The sequence below is a fragment of the Pogoniulus pusillus genome, chromosome 5 (assembly GCF_015220805.1).
Source record: "Pogoniulus pusillus isolate bPogPus1 chromosome 5, bPogPus1.pri, whole genome shotgun sequence".
Classification (NCBI taxonomy): Eukaryota; Metazoa; Chordata; class Aves; order Piciformes; family Lybiidae; genus Pogoniulus; species Pogoniulus pusillus.
In genome coordinates this window covers 12,794,811-12,815,908 of record NC_087268.1, presented here as the reverse complement: position 1 = coordinate 12,815,908, position 21,098 = coordinate 12,794,811, and the positions used below count along the sequence as shown (strand labels likewise).

Sequence of the window (21,098 nt, the reverse complement as noted above, 5' to 3'; positions counted from 1 at the left end):
GATCAGTGACACACTCTGGAGTGTCTTCACTTTGCCCCATGTCCCCTCCAAACTCATCTCATGGCGCAGCAAGAAAGCCTGACTTATCTGCGGCTTTGCAACAGGGCAACACTGCATCTTCATCATGAGAAACACTTCAAAGGAGGCAACTCATTGACAAGTGTGATGGGGAAACACACCTTCAGTCTTAGAAGCGGGGGATTTGCTGTACTGCATTACTTGCATGAAGCATCACATCTCTTGCTGGGTGAAAACTACACCCACTTTATAATTCGGAACTAAAGCCAGAGATCAGAGTCAGTGCAGTGACCAAATGCTGTACTAAACAGCAAAAACCATCCCATGTCCTACAGACTTCACACCAGTGGCTAGAAAGGCTGACTCACTTCAGGATGTTTGACAACAAGCAGTAACAAAATTCACCTACACTTTTTTCTGCTTGCAAAGCATGGAGCAAGGAGCTGGGAATGATGGAGAAAGTGGACCCAGGCAAGGAAATTCCAGGGGCTGGCTCTGCTGGGGGTTAATTCTATGTGACTTGTAGGGTGGGCAGCAAGTGCTGGCTCTGGTCTGGGCTCCACCACACTGAACCCCACCCCAACACGAACTGGATATCAGGTTGTTCACTCCCTCTCAGCAACTGCAGCAGAGAAGAACACTGCGAAGGATGGGCACTTCCCACACGGCGCTGTCATCATGCAGGCACAGATGTGCCTGCGGCTAGTTTAGATTAGTCATGGCACAGCTTTTGTTTTTCCCTTCTAGTCCTTTCCAAATAAATAAATTTTAAATAAAATCCTAATAACAAAAAATTAAAGTCTGTAAAGTCTGAGGTTAAGGCTCAAATTGCCTCTTGGGTTACAAAGAGGTCAGAGAAGGCAGGCCCAGCAGACACATGGAAAATGATGCTGGGCAAAAGCCCTGCGAGATACCAAAGGATAGTGGGGAACAAAGGTGGCAGGAAAATTCAATGGGGACAAGGGAGTTGAGAAAGAAGAAGAAATGAAGGAGTTGGGATTTTGGTCGACTTTGTTACATGTACTGCATTTATCCCCACTGCACCAGGGTCTGAAGAGGCCAAAGCTATGCCTCACTTGCCTTTGCATGCCCAGGCTCAAGTCCTTGCCCTACCTTCCTCAAGGAGAAGCTGTCACCTAGGACTGCCACAACTCTGGCAAGTGTCCTTCCCCAGCTGCCACTTCACCAATTTGTTTAAATGCAGATTGGAAAAAAGGTCCTACTCCCACCAGAAACTCCATCCTGCTCCAAGACAAGAGTTTAACCAACAGATACACTGGGCCCATGCTGTGGTCCCAGTGAAACAGCATTTTTCTAGAAGGAAAGCAGGATGCTCTCCTCTGAAGTTATTTTTGCTCATGTCTAAATTGCTTCCTGCCAGCTGCTCTCGAGGCACAAACACACCCAGCCAACTCTCACCTTCCAACCACAGGACACTACCACAGTGACAAAACCAAGTATTTTGCTACTGATATGGCAGCCATGCTATAAATCTCCCATTCCAGGCTTCCTACTGTCACCCTACAGGCTCTCTGCAGCTGGATCAGTGGTGAGGAACAGTTCTCAGGGAAGGAGGACTGCAAATCATGGCAAAGGTGTGACATGGAGCTACCATCAAGACACCCATCGCTGTTTTATTGTCTGTCATGCAATAGGACAAGCCTTGCAACAGAACAGACAATAAATATCACTGCTTCCATCCATGCTGGTAACCATGTAGAACATGCACCAAAGCAGAGAGAAGTGGTATACTGGACAAGCAACACCAGTCAGCAGCTGCATGGTGTGCTGCACAACGTCTGGGAAGCAGGGAGCATATGGGAATGTCCATTGGCCATGGTCACCTTCAAGTTAGGTCTCAGAAACTCTTGTTGAGAGAGTGGCTTACAAGCCACACAGCAGTTATGGATACTTTTTTGAAAGCAGCCCAGCTCTTTATATACTCAATCATGAATCCACCTTTAAGTAACAGAAAAAAAAAAAAAACCAACAACCAAAAGCCAAAAAAATCCAACCAAACAAAAATCATCTGTGTCTAGGAACAATAGAAAAATCTTGCCCATGTCCAACTGGGAACAATAGCCTGAAACACACAAAACCAAAAATTCCCCCAACAAAAAAACCTCACAGAAACAGTAAGTGACATTGTTAAGCCTTCCTTAAGGAAATCTGCAATGGGAAAATTTTACTGTTGGAGCAGAGCAAGGACTTTGGTAGCTTTCCTAGCTTTTGAGTCTTCTTCCAGTGTGGTAGAAAAACTGACCAAGCTTATATTGAGCACAAGCTGGCAGCACAGCAAAAGCATCTCCTAACACAACGCCTCTAGAAGATCATAACAGAGGACTTGATTCTGCCGCCTCCAAAAATCAGCCTGATCTTTGCCATGACTTCAATGGGAGCAGGCCCAGAAACTGCATTAACAAGCACAAGGCTAGTTTAACACAGCTGACATCAAAATCCAGAAAAGCATACAAAAGAGACAGGACAAAGTACTCGCCAGTAACGTCAATACAAAGTTTAATCCCCAGATGGCTGGCTTTAGAGACATCCCCATCACCACCATAAAGAGAAACTGCCTTCTAGTTTGCAGTCCTTTCAGCAATGACTTGTTGCTGGGATGCAAAAGAGCACAAGCTCATTTTTCTTGGCCTTTGAAGATGGTATTTAAAAGTTGTTTGGGTTGTTGTTTTTTTTTTTCTTTTATAAATTCAGAAATAAACTGGAGCTTTTACTCTCCATAGCTGCCACTTAAATGCCTTTCATTAACAATAATCATTTTGGTTATGGGAGCAGGTCAAAAGCCTCTAGGATTCTCTGCTGGGACAAATTTCCCCTAGAAGACATGTCACTTCTCCAAAAAACACAAGAGGAAGCTCTAGGCCAGCAAAACACAGAACAGAAATGATAGCCCATAGAAAATGGTCTGGCCAGTGACAAATGCCTAGGTGGGGTGCAAGGGCCAGCAGCACACAGACAGGCTGAGCCACTGCCTTCATTCATGCTGTGACCAGCAGCCACTGCACTACCCTCCAGATGCAACAGGGTCCACCTGGAGGTGAAATATGATGGGGGACACACATGGAGTAGAGTCTTTGGATGGGTGATAAACTTCACCCACCCCGAGACAAAAAGCAAAGAGTGACATCTCTAGGGGTTTTTAAAAAGATTGTTCCTATGTCACTTGCCCTGTTTATCATCTCACCCATAAATACATCTCTCAAAACAACATGATCTAGTTGAGCACAGTGAACCAAACATTGGGAGGGGAGGAAGCAAGACTGTGAATCTGTCTGCACAGATTGGCAAGGTAAGGTGGCAAGACACTGGAACAGGCTGCTCAGGGCAGTTATGGATGCCTCATGTTCAAGGCCAGTTTGAAGGAGGCCTTGAGCAAGGTGGTCTAGTGGAATGTGTCTTTGCCCATGGCAGAGGGGTTAAAACTAGCTGATTCTTAAGGTCTCTTCCAACCCAAACCATTCTATAAACCTGTGAACGCCTGGTTTCTCTCTTCTTGCAAGTGCATGCTCCAAAACAAAAGAATAGCAAAACACTGCTGCCTCAGAATCTGGGAAGGGAAGTTCACCTGGCTGTGTCCCAGCCATGCAACAGTGCCCACGCCAATGGAGCACAGCACAGAATAGGTGCCAGCTCCCTACTCTTCACCCTTGCCCATTTACACTCAACAGTCACGTTGAGAACGCCAGTCAGAGGCACCTCCCCAGGCCCTTCACACAATAAGGACCAGCAGCAATTCCAGCTGCAAAGTTTGCTTCCCTTGACGCTCAGTTTACTTTCTCCATTTCCCTGCATCCTGCCCCTGCCACTTACCCCTCACTCCAAAAAGGCTCTCTCAAACAGGCTTAAGCTTTAAACAAATAAGGGCTTGGAAAGCAGCAGCCTGCTCCTGTTTCCCTCCTCACCACCCCTGCTCACAACCTCCCCCCTACAACCTCCACCTCCGAGTCGTGGCGCAAGCAGAGCTGGCGAGTGCCGCACAGGCATAGAAAACAAACACATGGAGCAGAGCCAGCTGTGAAGTTGGATTTGGCATACGGTGTTTGCAAAACGAATAAAGGCACAGGGGAGAGGGGGGGGAGGGGGAGAAGGGGGTAGGGCAGGGAGCTGAGGGTGCTCTTGCCTCGACTGGAGAGTGTGGCTCCATTACAAAGCCCTTAAGAGGGTCTGTACTTAGAGAGGCTGATCTTCTGCAGTGCGTGAGTGTGAAGAGGAGAGGCAGGTCTGCAGCAGCATTTCCTGAGCGATCTGGCATTTCTCTTCCCCATCCCTTTCCTAGCAAGCTGGACTGTTCTTGCCTGCCCTCCCAGGCAAAATGAGCATGTTCTGCTGCAACATGTGAAAAAGAAGTACACTTTAACCTTCTGGGGCTTGCAATTCTCCCTCTTTCTTTATAGAGGCTTCTTACTCCCTTTGCACAACAGGTGTCACAGCATGGGAAATCGGAGGCAACTTTCACATCACCTTGGCTGAGAATGCATACATTGATGACACACATTCACACTAATCCTCTTTCTCCTCACCTGTTTTAAAGTTGATTTCTCTCTCTCTCTTCCTCTCAGCTGTCTCTTTCTGAAAGGTTTTCAGACAAAATACCCCTCCTCTTATACCCCAGCTCAGGGACTACTCTGCCCTCACCAGTTTGGTCCAGCCAATGGGAATGGCACTTGCAGGCTTTAGGAACCCATGTGATGACCATCAGTGCTGGATATATGCAGGTTTTTCCTTCATCTCCCTCCTCTCTCAGTCATCTCCAAATGGAATGAAACAAGCCCATGCACTTTGCCTGGTTTGGGGTAGAATCCAGCTATTTGACAAGGTTTGCTTGTGGTTTCCACCCAAAACCATAAACTAGCCCAGGTCTGCTTGGAAGGCCCTCAGCTGTGTTTGGAGGTAGTAAGAAAAGCAGCAGTGTCTTACGTGGTCTTGAACTTCATCCAAAACAGGCCAGCAGTTGGACAGATTAACAGTCCCAGCTGACCACCCAACCACCTGCAGGCATGTTTTCACCAGTCTCATTACCACCCCTGAAACACAGCAAGATTTTTCCTCTCTCTGGTCCACTGTGAACAGTTCTCCCTCAGCTTTGCTCCAAACCACCAAACAGATAACAAGACAGATTGTTTGGGTATCACTTTTCCTGACAACTACATTACAGGCCCCTGATCATGTAGCCAAGAAAGGGAATTTACCCTGGAGAAATCTTGCCCCTGCCTTGTTGTTCTTGAGTAGAATTTAATGGAGTACCAAAAAAAAGCAGCCACACAAATAAAGCGTTGCTCAAAATCAACCAATTCTCTTTGATCTCTTTCTTTTTGGGGAGCAAATTAGGTATTACAAAACCTAGCCATGGTAACAGTTATGACACCACATTTCTGGAATTGCTTCTTCATTTCTTGCACAAAACATACCCTTATCTCGTGTCTCAGCTTCCCAGGTTGCACAAACAGGAATAACAAACCCCAAGCAATAACCAGAAGAATATGAGTCAGACAACTCCAGATTCTCAGATGAAAGGTGCTAGACAGGTATGCACTGTTATTATCTGCACTGCTTCCTGGTAGCCCCAGGATTTCTGGATCAGTAAAATACAGATGTCAGCATCCTGAGGATATAGCCTCAGTATCTGAACCAAGCAGGGAGGGGCAGGCTGATTACAACAAGGGGGAAACAACCCAAATTTACACCACACGTACAATATTGTGGTTAAGGGAGACAGTAACCAAGAGATTGTTGACAACAGAAAACAGGGTAATTCAGCGGGGTTTGTCAGACTAAACCTGTAATCACGGACTCCAGGGAAAGTGTTTGTCAAGAAAACATTCAAACATGCAGCTGCCAAGAACTAAGTAAACAGAGAAAGAGAAGCAGCAGAGTCAATGTGGCACCACTTGCAAATGCATGATCAGCTGTCACAGGCCAAGCAAGTCAATCAGAAGGCACTAGTGAAGCCAAGGGGTTGAGCTAGTACAGGAAGACCCACCACCAGGTTATATGAACAAGGAGCAATTCATGCCTCCAAAACAGTTGCAGTCAGCACAGCACTTGCAGAGCTGGGTAGGTGTGAGTATGGTGCTCTGCGTGGGTTAAGCAGACATGTTCCTGCACCACACATGTACACATGCAACCACCTGGGTGAGTGAAATGAAGCCAAACTCCAGGTGAAGGGAGTCCTCTAAGATCATGAGAAATACCCAACAGCTATTTGTATCACCTGTTTATTCCTAGTCCCATTAAAATGATCAGAAGGCTGGAGCACCTCCCTCTATGGAAACAGGCCGTTATCTTTGGGGTTGCATAGCCTGGAGAAGAGAAGGCTCCAGGCAGACCTTACAGCAGCCTTTCAGCACCTGAAGGGAGGTGGGGAGGGACAAGAAAGCTGGGGAAGGATTTTTTACAAGAGTATGTAGCGATAGGAAGAGAGGGAATGGCCTGAAGATTAAAGAAGGTAACTTCAGACTGGATATTAGGAAGAAGCACCTACCCAGGAAAGTTATGGATACTCCCTCCTTGGAGGTGTTCAAGGCCAGGTTGGACAGGGCCTTTAGCAACATGGTCTAGTGGAAGGTGCCCCTGCCCATGGCAAAGGAGTTGGAACTAGATGATCTTTAAGGTCCCTTCCAGCCCAAACTATTCTATGATCCAAAAGGAGGCAGAGACCTAGGCCAAACACACCAGAGATCTATGGGCAAGTCAGCTGATCCTAGCCCTGAAACCAGCATTCTGTAGCACTGGTCTCCTGCTTCCCACTCTAGTGCCTGTCACTGCTGTGTGTCTCTCACCTGTGGTTTGAAAGACCATTGAAAAGTTAAGTGGATGACTTACGGGGCCCAAGAAAACAGGAGAAATGTCCAAGTTCAGACACGCTGCACAGCAAAATGTGCACATGAAACTTCCAATCAGATCTACTGACCTCCATGGGAAAGTATCCAAGATTGCAGATGTCAAAAAATAAAGCTGAAACTCATCAGAGGCAATTCTGCACACACATCTTCTGTCCACATGCTCCTATTCTTCCCCACCTCATCCTGATCGGTGACATCAAAGTGATGTCATGCTCATTTCCTATAGATCAGACCTCTCTTGGCTGTCTGGAAAGAAGTGTGCAAGACACAAGGCACGTTTCAAGGCCAGCACTGGATTCACCACTTCTGTCAGTCACTGGCTACCAATGTACCCAACAGTACTGTTTGCTATATCCACCCCCTTGGTGTGTCTGGGGCCAGCTGCACACTGTGCAAGCGACCAAAAATTCACATGCTACAGTCAAATCTGCTGAGAAGAGGAAGTTTACGGTCTTTATCCCAAAGTCACTGCCACCTTCTTTGGAGGTGAAAATTATGTTCATGTTCAGGAGGCTTAGGGGGACATTAGGAAAGCTGTTATCTTCTCAGCTGCACAGAAGAAGGGGTTTGCAGGTGTACTTAGTGGGAACAGTGACTCTGCCTGGGATTACATAAAGGGACTTTGTGCATTTTATGCATACAGCATTGGTTGCCTCCAGCTCTGGGAGAAGAGGGTGGCCTTCCCAGGAGAATCCCATCCACATTGAAGAGTCTGGATCTTCACACCAACAAATAGCCCAGCACTATAAATCAAAACCCCTGGGATTTTTTTAACCAGGAGGGATATGATCTCTTACCGAGTCCTGACCCAAGTGCTCCAAGCATTTACAACCTGGAAGAGATCTTAACAAAGAGATGGAGTTGCTTTAACTTTCCCTTCTCTGCTTCCCTCTGCCCTCATTGACAGTCTGCCACTGTGCAACAGCACTGGGGCAGTTAATTCAGCAGCCTACTCACCATGAAATATTAATGGCCCAAGGCAGTCAAAATTATAGAAATACCTGCCTATGGAGGTTTTCCACACTTATACCTTCCAGTAACACCATTTGCTTGCACAAAAGACTGGCTGAAAACAGAAAGAAGGAAACACCACTGTTACCTCCCGGCAGACCCCAGCACAACTACAAGATACCCTGGGGGCTAAGTCTTGCTGCTGCCCTGGTTCCAGCAGTGAAGGGCTCCTCTGGTCAAAGGACAAGGTGTTCCCAAGCACATCATGAGGCAAAAGTATTCCCTGCCCCCTGAAGAGAACAGCTGAAGCAGAGTTCAACAGTGTCTCAAATCCCACCAGGTGCTTCTGACAGAGCAGGAAACAGCACGGTGGTCCTGGCTGTCAGGAACATGCAGATTCTGTTTTTCAAAGAGCAACCGCACTACTTCTGGACCCTCACTGGTAAATGAGCACAGATACCTCAGCCACTCATTATGGCTGCCAAAAAGGAACCTTGCTGGCATTTTGTCACAATAGCAGACTTTGTCTTGACACCAATCAGGTCACCTGGGCCACGTAACTCTTTTAGGTCTAGGACTCCAGTGTTTCCCTGCATAGGATGGCAAAGGGTTAAACATGCTATAGCCTCAAATACTGCTCTTTGCTTTCCAAAGCAAGAACATCTTTGGCAGGGTCCCCATCTGGGAAATGACATCCCGTCCCCCTTCACTTCCCCCTCTTCTCTCCCTTAACTCAGAACAAAGAACTGCGCTGCCCAATACGCTCCTCCACTGGTTTCATCTCGGTCCAAACACTTCTTGCGTTTCAACTCCTGCCAAGAAGAAATGCATTTAAAAAAAATAAAATATATATCTATATAAAAAAAAGCATATGTGGGGCAGGCAGAGAGGAAGCAGAAAGAGGAAAGGAAAGTCATTAGGACTGAATTTTGACTAGCTACCATTGGTGGAAAAAGAAAGAAGGGAGAAGAGATTTTTGTCTTTTGACATGTCACCTTGATTCTGAAATTATTAGGTCCAGAGAATACAAGACTTCCCCACACAATCATCCACCCAAGACCAAGCTTAACTTCCTTAACCTTTCCAGTCCACCACATGCCACTCCATCATTGCCAGAAGGACATCCTCTTCCATTCCAATCACCACACAAGTTTTTCACAACTCTCACAGCTGAAGCCCCGCCAGCATCCCTCCACCCTGCATTGAGGCCTCATTGGCAGAGGGCTGGAGGACACAGCACAGCTGGCCTGCCTGTGCTGGCCTTTCCACCTTCTATATCTACACAAAGGCTTGCCCACTGCAAAGTCATAGGGAATCCTAGAGGAAATAAGCACAGAGGAGATGGCTTGTGCATGCTCTATGGATAAGCTGGATGGGCCAAAGTAAGAGCCCCTGACTGTCTCCCAAAGAGACACCCTCCAGCCAAAATTAAAAACAAAAAAAAACCCAAATCACACTGGCTAAAGAAGCATGTAAAAGCAGAAGAAAAAAAACAGCCCAATTTGGAGTCTGCAATAGCTGAACCCAGAGACCTGCAGAGGATGTTTTTTGTTCCCTCAGAACAAAAGCCCTTGGTTTCCCCTCCTCCTCATTCCAGCATTTCCCCATCGTGGGTGTCAGAGACAGTTCAAGGCCTCCCTCCCTGACCAGCACAGACAAAATTGGGTCTTGCTGTCCTGAGGACAAGTGGCTTGGGAGGCAGCAGGAATCAGGGAGATTCGTGGATGAAGCTGGGCGGGCTGAACTTGCTGTCTCTGGAGCATGGCCAAAGGGTCATCCCTTCAGTATCCCTGTGAACTGCCAGTCAGACTGGTGTTTCCCTCTGGGGTTCAATTTCCACAGGTGTGACTTTGGCTTGTAGGTTGCAGGGCTACACCATTTTGATTCCCCAGCAGCTCGTGCTCTGCAGCATGTCAAAGACAGAGAGATGAACTCCTTTATGAAGTACCTCTCATATTTTTAAACACAGCTGGTCAAACATTTTCCAGCAAAACCATAAATAAATATTAAGGTAATTCCTTGACAAGTTGAAGGCTTTATCTCCTAGTTTAGCCTTTATCAGAAGGTATTCTCTCTCCAGTATGCCCAAGCTCCATGTGCTTTTGCTATTTCTCCTATAAAGACCAAATGCATTGAACCACCAGAAGAATGTTAAGACTCCTCTGCTTGTACAGTTTGAGATTTTAACAGCCACCTTTTTGACCAATGCAGCAATCACATGAATTTTTATCCTGCCTGACGACCTTCCATTTGCCCTGTTAACATCTCCCAAAACCCAAAGATACAGACACTCCAGAACCATCTGCCAACCCTGTCTGCAAAATACTTTTTTCCTCTCTCCTCAGGAGGAAGACAACAGAACTCAGCCAGTTGGCACTCTGATCAGTTTTCCTCTTTTGTGGATGATCCCACCTCCCACCAGACCCTGTATCTTCATAGAATCATAGATGTCACAGACAGATCACCCTCACTTCCTAGTCAATTTTATTTAGAAAACAACCTGTTTCTACAGCCCTGGACAACACTCAAAATCATTGTCTGTGGTGACACCCTACATAAAGTAAGAAAGACAACACCACCTATCACCTCCTATTAACAGTCTGTGAAGGAAAGCAAACACTCACCCACTTCAGAATTAGTCTAACACAGGAGGTGGCATTTCTCTTCTAGCCTGTCTCTGCTGCCAGGGGCAGACAAAGATTGTTCAGAAGCAGTTATACAAGACCTTACTATTACATACAAAGCAAATAACATTTTGGGGCCAGTTGAGAAAAGGGATCTCAAGCATGGTGCTCTGGATGTGAAGCAACAAAAGTGCTTGTCCGCCAGAAGGCTGCTTTTCTACACAGCACAGCCTACCAGTGCCCATTTAAACCCCCTTCAGCTTTGGAAGGGAAGAGACGGTTTTCAGCTCCCAGCCTCTTCACCAAAGTCTAATCCACTTCTTGTAGCCCAAAAAAGGAAACAAATTCATGACCAAATCACTTCCAGTACTCCCCCCCCCCCAAGTCCATTGTTATGTGACTCCATTTGGAAGTAAGAGAGAAAAAATAAATATGTGACTGTGGTTTATGTGTGTCCTAGAATATGGGAAGAAAAAAACCCCAAGCAACCCCCAAACTGAGTCATTCTTTTACATATAAAGTCACTTTTGGAGAAAAATGGAAGCAGTTAGTGATACCCAGAAAAAACAGTGACATCAGGCTCTGGGCTTTGTGGGGTGACAACAGAAATGAACAGGAAAGGTGGTGAGGGACTTTTTAGGGTGTCAGGTAGTGATAGGACCGGGGGCAATGGAGCAGAACCAGAACTGAGTAGATTCAGATTCAATGTTAGGAAGAAGTTCTTCACCATGAGGGTGACGAGACATTGGCACAGGTTGCCCAGGGAGGTGGTGGAAGCCCCATCCCGGGAGGTCTTTAAGGCCAGGCAAGATGTGGCTCTGAGCAACCTGATCTAGCATGAGGTGTCCCTGCCTGCAGCAGGAGGGCTGGAGCTAAATGATCCTTGAGGTCCCTTCCAGCCCTGACAATTCTATGATTCTCAAAAGTGAGTCTATTAACTTATACTGTTCAATCCAAGAAATTCTTAAAAGCCCCAGGAGTAGCCAAGAGGCCTGCTTCTTACTCTATTAAAGGACTACGAAGGTTTTGTGCTGTGAACTGCTTTATCAGCATAGAAAGCCTTTAACAAACCAACCAACTCACCTTTGCCTGAGGGGCTTTTGTAGGAGTTTCATAGAAAAGATCAAATTATCCTCTCCAAGCAGCGGTCTGGGACAACATAGCAAACCTCTGACATTTGCTTACTTGTCTACCAAGAGAAAAATAAATATTTAAAACTCTTTGGATCTTCCAAATATCCTTACATTAGTACTATCCAGTAAAAGAACATAAGGAGTATTCAATTCTCTTATTTTACCAAGACTCCTTTGAAATCTCACTATTGGGTACTCTATAAAACCACAACAAAAATATATGCTCTGCCTCATGGACGTTTATCTTTAATTGCTTACAGAGACTGTCAGCGCTTTTCTGAGAAGGAAAGTCTGTGACTGCCCCATAGCACTAAACATCCCTAGAAAAAAACCACCACCACTTTCACTACTCAGTGCAGCCATCTGTAGATCATTTCAGTCAGTACCTAGTCTCCAAATTATTTCAAATACTTGTTTCAGACTACAAATGTAATATTAGAAGTGAAAAGGAATAAGGACTTTCTCCCTTCTCTGTGGCACTAGGAAAAATTAGCTATATAAGGGAAATACAATCACAGAACAACCAACAGGGTAATTGGTGACCATTTCTTAATTTGGAAAATACCTTAAATTCCATGATTTTGTGGCTCCATGAGTTTACACCCAGTTGTGCAGTTGGCAAACCCTGCCTTGGGATGGCTAAAGCAATCTGTTCTCCTATAGTCACAACCACAACATGCTGCAGGATTTAATAGTCTCCCATGAAAAGAGATAAACTGTATACTAAAAACAGGACAAGAGGTAATGGCCAGGGAAGTTTAGGTTGGATATCAGGAAGGACCTGTTAATTGGATAGGGCTGGGTGATAGATTGGACTGGATGATCTTGGAGGTCTCTTCCAACCTGGCTGATTCTGTGATTCTGTGACTTGCTTACTGAAAGAGTGGTTGAACATTGGAACAGGCTGCCAAGGGAGGTGGCGGAGCCACCATCCCTGCAGATGGTCAAGAAACAATTAGATCTGGCACTTCAGGACATGGTATAGAAGTGGTTATGGACATGTTGGTAAAAGGTTGGATTTGATCTTGGATATCTTTTCCAACCTTAATGATTCTATAAACAAGCTGTAACAATAGGACAAAAAAAAAAAAAGGCTTCCAAAATTCCTTCTACAAACCCAACAGGGAAGCAATGCTGATATCCTTCTGCATTTCTCACCAGCTGAAGTTTGTCTCTTCCTCCACTTTGCCAATAACAAACATCCATCAAAAGCATTCTTCCTCATGCAAGAAGGAAGCAGCCTCCAGGGCTCTGTAATCCAGCAAAGCCTCTGGAAAGCCTTCACTGTAAAAGCCAGAGGCAAATCTCTGGTGGTCTTACCTAACAGGAGCATTACATGGAAAATGAGTATTTTTTTTTCAGTCTCCAAATAAAGGAGACCTTCAGGAAAAGAAAATGTGAGTAGCTTCTGGCAGAGGCAATTTCTTGAGGTCCTTCCCCGGTGTGCCTTTCTAAGGATCTTTATTTTAGGATCTTCCTTCCCAACACTTATCTACCATCAGCTTTTACTCATCTATTTCTGTGGCAGAAAGCTCCAGAAGCTCAAGGCAGCAGACTTCTAGATGCAGCTGCCAATTTGTGGCTCATTAACAGCTCACTGAGGCTTCCTGGCCTAATGCTTACAAGCCTCTTACAGATGCTGGCACCTTGGTGCATGCCACGTCTGCAGGCCCCGCTGAGCTGCTCTTCTGGCTTCCTGTAAGCAGACAGGTCACCACAAAACCCTCCCACTTTGCAAGAAGTGGCGAGATCCGAAACAATGGCAGAGAAGAGAAAACACTGCCTTTGAACTACAGAGCCCTAATCCACCGGCTAGGGGGAAAGGCAGGCAGCAGAAACATGGCTCTCCTTTCAGGGATGGTACTTCTCCAGAATAACCTCTGGGGAGACAGCAGCCCTGCCTGCAACTGCAGGCAGCCACCATGCCTGGGCAAGGGCTCCCTGAACCCGCTCCGACACGCCAGCACCCTGCGCTTTCCCCCAGGTTGGTGAGGGCTGGGAGCACCTCTCTGGCAGCGGGCTGGCGCTGGAGGAGGCACCTCCAGTTGTTCCTTATCAGCTTTCTCCAAAACAAGTAAGGACAGGGGCACCCAGGATATGGCCCAACAAGCCTTTCTCAGCATTGGCAACTGTTGTTGGCGGCTTAGGGATTGCAGACAGAGGAGGGGGAAATGATAAGACAGAAAGCAGAGTGCGAGGAGGACCTGGTGGTGGTCCCCATGTCCTCTGGGAGAAACGCACACACGGAGAGCAGAGGCATGCTTGCAGCTCCTCCCTCCCCACTGCAGAGGCTGGGGAAAAAAACCCTCCTTCACAAAACTGGGTGCCAGGGGAGAGGAAGAGAATATCTTCCTCATGCTTAAGCATGAGTAGGGATTGATAGGCAGCATAAACCCATTTGTGGGCATCTTCTCCATCCCATGCCTTGTGTAATTCAGACGAACAAAAACGACAGCAATGGCTATGTCAGCACCTCCTTGCAATCTTTCATGCACAAGTAGGGACAGGGGCATTTGAGACCAACAGGGATGAAAAAGCCATAACCGTGTAGCTGTCTGGCATCTTGTACCACCCTTCCACTCCCAAGGAACTAACTGAGCCAGGAAAATGTAAAGACCCAAGCATCTCATCTAAGATCTCTTCCATAATTAAATTATTTAGCTTACAGAGGGCAGATCTTGCATAACGGAGGAGACTTGCTTCAGATAGGTGCCTCTCCCTGCAGAACACAGAAAGGAGTCATCTCTTCACCCAGCCACAAGGAGCCCTTGGCAACACAGTGCCATTAAAAACATGATGTTTCAAAGTATTCTTTTAAGTAAATAGCTTCCAACTGCAATTCAGCCTGTTACTTAGACAGCAGCAGGGCATGGCCACAAGCAGCCAATCAGAAGAGTTTGTCGATGGATTTTTGCAAACAAACAGGTGCACCCTCATCTGATCCCCAAAAAGTCAGACAAGGAAGAAGGGATGAAGGAATCTGCCCAGGTTTCACAGAAGCAATCTAGAGAGAGAGTTCCCAAATTCCCAGTTACCCCATCAAGTCAGGTTTTGCTCATATCCTGTTTTTAGTGTCCACACAGCTGCCTGTGCTTGCCAGGGTCAGGCTAGCATTCAGGTACAGTCTTGTATCCCTAGCCATATGCTCAACATGGCCTACAGCTCTCAAGAGGAGCAGCTCTTTGTAACCCTGCTGCTCCTAATCCCTCTTCTGCACCTCCCTACAGCAGAAGATACCGCTCTGCTGACCGTGAAGAGGTGAGCAATGTCTCCACTTCCACCTGGGGCACAGTGCAAGCCACAAACTTGACCTCAGCAGCATCTCTAAGAGTTTAATCCTTGGCTTGTGAACTGAAAGTCAGTGCCTCCAGAGCAGAAGGCACAGTCTGAGGCCTCCTGAGAAAGTATGCACACACAGTACTTGAGACTGTTCTACCTGAGATTGCATGCTGCAAGTAGAACTCCTACTGCACTGGCTCTGCTCTCTCATATATCTTCCAAAGTATGATGGCACAACTTAAAACTGACAGGGACAAACTAAAGTCATAAATGGCTTCTTTCTTTTTCCCTTCATCTGCACGCTCTTGCTTTACAGCTCCTGGTCCTCCTGCATCCCAGTGGGCTTTGTGTGCATGCAGCTTCAGCTCTGTGTGACCAGCTCTTGCCCTAATGCAAGGCATGCCACAGCAGCAAGATGCTACCAACACCTGCAGTACCAGGTATCCCACTTGAGCAACCACCTACTGGAGAATATGAAGCCACATCACTCTTTATTGACCGATGTGAGCTGTAGGCTAGGGAAGATAAGACTGCTGTGGACAACTTTCAGTCAGGCCTAGTGATGCTTGACGCTGACCTTCTCTTCTGAAGAGCAGAGCAAGGTGGAAAATGGAGCACAGGACAGGGTATCAGGCAACACAAGGTCTGTACTAAGCACTGGTCCCAAGCTGCTGCACCACTCCAAGGCAAGCACATCCTTTTTAATGCTCTGTTTTTACCTCCTGTCGTGCATTTGTCTTGCTGTTTTAAAAGCAGATGTAGGAACCATCCCCATTATGCTATTACCATGATATCCAACGTAGCTGGGTACCAGCCTTGGTTAAATCTTGTAGACACAACCATAACACAAATAATAATTTAGGTTTTGGAATAGGGTAATGGGGGAAGATGGCATGACAGGCCTTTCTCAGGCTTTTATCCAGAGTCAATGTTAAGAAACCTCCAGTTATCTTCAGGGCTGGAGCTATGCAAAAACTGGGTTATGCTCACATTTTTGTGGCTGCTGAATTTTTTTGCTTGTTTGCTTGGTCACTAGTTTGGGATTTTTTTTTAAGGTGGTTCTTTGAAGTGGCTCAGAGGTTAGGGATGCCCAAAACTATCCCAGAGGAGACAGATTATAAGGTAAAGGTCAGGCATCAACAATAAACACTGCCTGCCACTCTGCTCTTCATGTTCTCCGTGTGTTTCTTTTCCCTCCTCCCCAAATCTAGAGACTGGGCAACCATGAGGAAAACTGGACAGCTGTACGTTTATCAAGTACGCTCCTGCCTAACTTGCTACATGACACAGATAGTTACCCCTCCTTGTTCCCACAAAAGACAACAGCCTTCACAGAATCCTAGAATCATTTAGGTTGGAAAACACCTTTAATGTCTTTGAGTCTAACCATTACCTGACTCTACCAAGGCTGGTGCTAATCTATCAGCACCGCAGCTCTGCATCTTTCATAGTGCAATTAGCAAGATCCCACAGCTTGTATAGCTAATGGCATACCAAGCAAGTACAGCTAAGCCTTACCAGCAGACTGATGCCTGCTTGACGAGATACAAAGCTGGTTTGTCTTGCTGTAGCAATGCAAACCATACTGCTCTTTTCTAACACGACCCCAAACTGGCTACTCGCATCCCAACCATGATGTGAGTATATCCATGCTCCAGCAGATCCAGGTCTGTATGTTGGTAATGACCTCCCTTTCTTGACACCTGTCATTGAGCTAATGGCCTGCATGGGCACCAAGCACGATTCACCATGATCCCAAGACCCTCTCCCCCTCTGCTGGCTGAGCAGCCATCTCCAGCAGGGCATGGAGTTGAGGAGCCAATGTGCTAAACTACTCTTGCAACATTACCAGCAACCCAAGAACCCAAAGTGGCCAGATCTTCAAAAGCAGCTAGCCATTATCTTGCCTTGGACTCTACAGCACTGTGGAAACATTCAGTCACAAGCTGGCAAGCAAACAGCAGATCTGCTCCTCATCTGCTGGGAAGCATAGACTTTCTCCCCTCAGGATGGCCCTAGATAGCCAAAGAGCAACTTCAGAGTGATGATACAGCAGTAATGGACTCATCCAGAACAGCTGGCATGCATCTCTGAGCAGCCCTCCACGTTCCAGCTTTTGATAGTCCTGCCTCAACCTAAAAGCCTGCAGCTCCAGAGGTGGCTAATGGCTACAAGCCAGATATCCAGCTTTGCCAAATGAGGAGTAGGGAAGTACCCACAAGGATTCAAGAGCTAATAGATGTCAAGACTTCAACCTGACAGGGTCCCACAGCTCTGATGTGGTATGATTATGCCTTAAGGTTCCAGAAGCAGCCAGTCACAGGGTGCTCCTCGTTGGTTTCAGACCTTATTATGGATAAGGGCTGGATAATTGGGCCTTCTACTCAGGTGACTCTGGCTTAGAAGCTGCACTTCAACTGCCTGCAAGCCAAGATGTGCACAATTGCTGCTTTTGAAATAAAGAGTCCACTTCTATGCAGGCCTAGCTGGTCAGGACTAGTTTGTGCAGCTGTTAGAGTAGTGACAAGTGGGACCCTCACGTAGCATGACACTGTACTTAAAAGTGAGGGGAGAGTCATCTGGCCTCTCAATGCACAAGTCTCATTGACTCTCCAAGCACATCATTAAAGTCACTCCAGGTGTTTCTGAAAAATCCCACCCAGCATGCTTTTGAAAACATCTCTTCATGCTGGGACTCAAACCTACCCCTTCAATCTGACACTGCATGGATTGTTGAAAAAGCAGCTTTCTTCTGGGGAAAAAAAATATAAAAATCACATTCCCATCACTGTTCACGGGGCCCAAAGGAATCTCTCACTGACAGCTGCAAGCTCTGAAAAAGTGGGGCAAGCTTGTCCTCCTTACCACCCACAGCCAAGGATCGTGCGAGCAAGCAGCACCTTCCTGCCCCACAGGGGACTGCCATCCAGTGGAGGGCTGGAGCAACGAGAACACTCTGCATGCCAGCTACAGCTTGGAGCAACTTGAGACAGAAGGCATAAAATGAAGTAAATTATTATTCAGCATCCAGAACACTATTGGCTTCCAAATAATTGTCTATCTGTGTGCGTGCATGCACAAGAATCCTTGCTCCATGGTCTCTGCCAGCATATTCCCAGTGCTGTGACTCTCCAGGGACAAGGCCCATACTTGTATTCAATCTCAGCTTTGGATCTCAAACACTAAGGTTTCAGATTTTGCTTTAAAAACATTTTCTCTGGCAGCTGGACTGTTAATGGATTTGATGTTTTTGCTCTTGCCTCCTGCCTACCTTTAAAAGCTTGGAACTAAAGGGCTTCTTTGAAGATAAGGCCAAATTTGCAATTTAAGGGGAGGAACTTCATAAAGCTAGACGTGAAGGGATGGAGGGGGGGAAAGCAAACCAGGAGCCAATGCTAGTTGAGATGTACACCGTACAGTACATGGGATTACAATGGCCTCTCTGTACCACCACTGGCTGGAGCCATAAATCCACTGCAGCTGCAGCACTACTACCTATGCTAGACTCCCCAAGGGTCATGCTCCAAGAGGGGCTTCTCCACAGCTGCACTATGAGCCCACCCCCAAATCAAAACCAGCCCCCTTATACAGCCCACATCTAGCCACCACAAAGGGGAGAACATCCCCAAAGGCAACCACAAGAGCCTCCCACTTGGCTGCCAATGCCTCAGGAGGCTCTCTGCTGAAACCGACTGTGGTCCTTATCCAAGAGGTTTTCCAAGGGCCTGCAAACCTATGGTGCCTATCTCCAGCAGACCTATCTTCAGCACCCTAAGGAGGCACGGAAGTGCCACCTGCAGGTTTTGCAGGTGAAGAGCTGAGGCAAAGAGCAATCTACCCCAACTCGGGGTAAAATCTGCTTTGTAGAGGAAAACCAAACCCAGGTCTCTTCATATCCCAGGCTTGTACCCTAAAATACTGGCATCACTAAGACAGGTGGCAGCTCTGCCTAAAAGTACCAGGATAAATTACAATGACACTGGCAAAGAAAGCTCCATTTTAGATGTAAATACCAGCCTATCCACATCTGAGGTTTATTTCTGCACTACTGCTTCAGGAGGTTTATATCACCACAAGCTTTCTTAACCACACTAAGCCAACACACTAATTCACAGGGCTCTGCCTAACCTGTCCATTTGTTAGTAAGACAAAAAAAAAACAAAAAGCAACCTTATTTTGGTATTTGAAAGCTGATGACACAGTTCTGCCAGGGCCTTTACACCCTTTTTCTCTTCAGCCCTACCATTTAAAGAACAGCACAAGGGCCCAAAGAACAAGTCTTTAGACACATAAGCTTGTTCAGACTCGCTGACACTGCAACCAGTGAGCACATCCTTGCATTTGGCAGTGCCCCAGAGCTGTGGCTCTGCAAAAGAGTACAACCTGCTAGATAATCTCTTTGCCAGAGTGGCCTTTAGAGAGCCAGCATGGCACCGATGCTGCAGAACTCAGGGTGAAAGACATACTGCCTACGTTGAGCACAGAAGTTAATGAAAAATGACCAGTTTCCAAAACACCATCTGGCTTTCACAGACATATAGACATCACAGCCCAAAACCTCTGTGAACTTGACAAAAGTGGGTTTTCATAAGGGCAACACATTGTGGCGTGGTTTGGACTTTGCCCAGCAAGTCCCCAATATGCTGCATGGGCATAAGGTGCAGTAGCCAACCTCTCGTCTAAGGGGAGCTCAGGGAGGGGTTTCAGCCACAGGGCAGCAGCCTCCTCAGAGCAGCTGAGCAGAAAGCAAGGGCAAAATTTGGCTCTCACTTCTGCGTTGGCACCCTGCCTGTGAGGAGGGCAAAGCAGCTCGAGCACGTCCCACACGCTCCCTGAAGCATATTTCCCTCCATCGATCCCACCAGAGCCAAAATAAATTGGCACTGCCTCTTGCTCAAAAGCTCCTACAACACACAGAGCAGCCCAGAGAGCCCCTCTCAGGCACCCTGTCTGCACGATGCCAGGTGCTCCTCTAACAACCCCATCAGGCACAGCTGAGCCTCCCATCCCATTTGCCCTCTTCAAGGCAACAAGAAAGGCCATTTTAATAAAAGGAGGATGGAACACCCTCAGGGCAGGGATCTGTGGAAAGCCCTGCACTGCCTGCAGCACCTGTGGGACCGTGTAAACTCTGAAGGTTTTTTTTTCTCCCTGCAACAAACATACTTCTGAGCTCTTCGGGTAATCTGCCTCTATGGCATCCACGCTCCTTTTGTTTTAGCTTCCCGTGGACATGGGAATCATACAGCTGTGGTGCTGGAGCACAAGCTCCTGTGGAAAGCAGAATTAAGAAAAACTCTTCTGTGAAAATATGCCTACGAAGCAAATTTTGAAAGCTTCCCATCCTGCAAGCATTCCTTCTAGAAAACCAGCTTCAAGCACTATGTTCAGCCAACAGAGCACCATGATTCAAGGCCAAGAGGAACTAAATGAGACACCAGGAAATAAAAAACATGCTCGAGATACTTTTTGTTGAACAAGTACCCAAAGTACATTCAGAAAGCTGGAGGACAGTCACTCCCTTTCTACCTAAGGACCAGCAATTCATTTAGTCATTACTTGCCTTAAATGGTTCTTGTGGCCTAGGGACTGGAATATGTAACAACCTCTTAAGCTGAGACTGACCACAGAAGCACCAGAATACACAGCAGCAGGTTTTTCCCTCAGGATGTTTTCGGTTTAACCAGAAACAGGAAGTCTCCAAAAACTTTACAAGAGAGGCTTTTCCTTGTGGGATATCCCATCCTAACTGTAGACTTCACACTGCAAAGTTTTTAGCCCGGGAGGTAACGGTTTAAATCGAGAGATTTACAAGCCTTGGTCTGTAACATGCCAGCCCAACAGCAATGTATCAAATCATCTCTGCACATTAAAAAAGTCCAAGGCACCCAACATCAGGCATTAGAATAAACAACTCACCATTATTTATTGCCAAAGAAACTTCTGGTAACCTGAAGTTACATTGGCCTATGACTAAACTGAGATTAACCAAGCCCAAGGTCCACAAAAAACTCTTTGCAGGCCAGTCTGGGCTAAATCAACCACCATGGTGCTCAATGCATTCTTCCTTGTTAACTGCTCCCCATCTTCACACGGCACACAAGAAAGGAAACTAGGAGATACCTTGCCTTTTCCTGGGGTAAGAGAGTGATTTTGGAGGTGCACGGGTGCAGTCCTAGGGACGCTCATCCCAGCAGACAGCATCCTTCCTTGTGTGCCTGAGCTCTCTTCTG

The 21,098-nt window shown here is 46.7% G+C and overlaps 1 protein-coding gene across 7 annotated transcripts in view; it reads right to left on the bottom strand.

The window, feature by feature from the left end:
- Positions 1-21,098, bottom strand: part of BOC (BOC cell adhesion associated, oncogene regulated) — a 58,189-nt gene that overhangs the window by 33,927 nt on the left and 3,164 nt on the right. For 6 of the 7 annotated variants that reach the window (XM_064143257.1, XM_064143250.1, XM_064143253.1 and 3 more), the window contains exon 2: positions 11,537-11,642. The exons of the other annotated variant lie outside the window; for it this stretch is intronic. The gene's annotated coding sequence lies outside the window, so the exon portion shown is untranslated. The remainder of the gene's footprint in view (positions 1-11,536; positions 11,643-21,098) is intronic. 7 annotated transcript variants of the gene reach the window in all.